This window comes from Octopus sinensis, linkage group LG7 (genome assembly GCF_006345805.1).
Source record: "Octopus sinensis linkage group LG7, ASM634580v1, whole genome shotgun sequence".
Taxonomy (NCBI): Eukaryota; Metazoa; Mollusca; class Cephalopoda; order Octopoda; family Octopodidae; genus Octopus; species Octopus sinensis.
In genome coordinates, this window is record NC_043003.1 from 89,607,202 (window position 1) to 89,609,701 (window position 2,500).

Consider the following 2,500-nt stretch of genomic DNA (forward strand, 5'->3'; position numbering starts at 1 on the left):
AAAGTGTTATTTGTGTGTTAGCCGAAGGTTGAAAAAGTAATTCGTAATAGTTATAAGCAAGTACAGTCATGATTATTAAATAAGAAATCCAAAAGGTCTAAGTACGATATAAAGTGTAAACATACACTAGCTCATCGATTAAACTCATACAAAAATGATAAGCTTGGAGAGGATCTAAAGTGAATATTCAAGTACTCACAATTGATTATTCCACTCCAACCATATTTCTGCAAAAGCTAGCTAGGTACAGAACTTGTTTGAGTTAACTATGTAAAGTAGTGTTCTTAACTTGTTCAATTTCAGTGTGTCCACATATATTATCCTTGCTATAAATATTGTTTTCTTCAAACGTTTAGTTTCGGTAAGAATTTTTTAATAAAATGCATTTCCGTTGCCTTTCAGAACTTCGGGTCATTCCTTGGGCATTTATAAAAAAGAAAGCTCTTGAATTTTCTGTGTCCACATATTTCCAGATGCTTACTCAGCAGAACCTTGCGAAATTCTTTTTGCCTGATATGCTGTCTCTGGCTTCTTGTATGTTGCTAAAGGGAATTGTTAGTTTCGCCAATATAATTTTTCCTGCAATTGAAGCAGGTTATGCAGCATATGAGATTATGTGTCTTACAGTTCACGTCTACATTTACCTTGAAGGAGAATCCACTTTCAAATAATTTTTTCCCTTATAGTAGTTTTGGTCTTTTAGATGTTCTAATATTTTGTCTTAGTAATAGTCCCAATATCATTAGCTTCTTTTAGGATGATTGAGTTATTGTTCTTCAATGTTAGTAACGTTTCCTTTTCTTCTCTACGAAGCTTTTGCATGCATTTATGGGTACTGAAAGGGTATTTGCAAATTGTCTAAATGTTTGCCACTTCCCCTGTAAGAGGGAGTGGAAAATCCTATAGGATTTGTTTTTGACAATTGATTCGTCATTTATATTCTTATTGCTGAAGAATTCTAGAAGGTAGAGGTGGCGACTAAAATGATAGTGTTTGCTTTTAGTTCTATGAGATTAGAGGTAGGTGTAGAGGTAAATTTGAAAAGTTCTATTAAAAGACTCGTTTTATTTTTTGTTGAGGATTCTTTTTGATAAATTTATAATTTTAGGGTGAATATTTTCTATGGGTTTATTTGAATTTTTTGTTTCGTTGGGGCCAGGGCCCAGTTGTACTATGTTCTCCCTATGAAAGTTGTAGTATTGTGTCCCTGTTTTATGTTTCTGGGGTTCTTGTTTCTTCCTAGGCGAGGGAATGGTTCATGTTCTCTGTTTCTATTTTGTCGCATACAGGGTCGGTCTTCCTCCCATATTCTTCTAAGTTTGTTAGGCCATTTGGGATGGTTGGGATTGTTGATCGTAAATCGTATATATGCATATATGTATATATGGTATCTCATTCCTGTATATATACATGGTATCAGAGTAGTGTTGAACTAAAAAATAACTTTATGCAGCAATATAACACTATGGGTAAAAGCATTATTAGGTTCTTGTTAGAAATAAATGCTTTTAGTTTCTAGTCTGTGTCCAGTCCGGTAGTATATACATATCCAGGAATAACACTTGACGAGACTCAGAAATGAAACCATGTAAATTTAGTATAGTTGTAAATATTGCAAATATCTACCCTCTACTTATCATTGGATTTTCCATGGCTTGATCATGCTCCCTCCTCCTATAGCGATTCTACATGGCATTAGGGAGATTAGTAGGGCAATATCCTCTGTTCGTACCGAACTGCTTCATGAAGAATTTTGCCGGATGGCCCACCGATAGCTATCCATGCCAAGTGCCATCAAACTTACTCTGGAACTCCTAACGACTAGGCCATAAATTAGGGAAGAGAACTATATTTGGCATTCCAAGGTGGTGGATAGGTGAACCACATTGTTCCGGGTTCAGTCCCACTGCGTGGCACCTTGGGCAAGTGTCTTCTACTATAGCCTCGGGCCGACAAAAGCCTTGTGAGTGGATTTGGTAGACGGAAACTGAAAGAAGCCCGTCGTATATATGTATATATATATATGTATGTGTGTGTGTTTGTGTGTCTGTCCCCCTAGCATTGCTTGACAACCGATGCTGGTGTGTTTATGTCCCCGTCACTTAGCGGTTCGGCAAAGGAACCCATACAGAATAAGTACTGGACTTACAAAGAATAAGTCCCGGGGTCAAGTTGCTCGATTAAAGGCGGTGCTCCAGCATGGCCACAGTCAAAATGACTGAAACAAGTAAAAAGAGAAAAATAGAAAAGAGCATCTAGATATTTAGCGACGTGTATAGAAGTAAGCCACTCTAGACCAAATACAACCTGTCCTTTAGAAAAGGCATAGCAACTGTCAGTCACTGGTAAAGTCTAAGGACCTGGTATGTCTAATGATCTGGTGACCGTGGTCATTGGTAGCCCATGAAAGATTTCAGGCTTTAGCCAAACACCAGTCCTCTTTAAAGACAGGACTAATAATTCGAAAATGCATAATTGTATTGACAACTCATCTCAGGCT

General features: G+C 37.2%; 1 protein-coding gene across 1 annotated transcript in view; it reads left to right on the forward strand.

Annotated features, from left to right (window-relative positions):
- The window catches only part of LOC115214465 (beta-1,3-galactosyltransferase 2-like), a 64,647-nt gene that overhangs the window by 61,616 nt on the left and 531 nt on the right, over positions 1–2,500 (forward strand). The gene's annotated exons all lie outside the window — the stretch shown is intronic.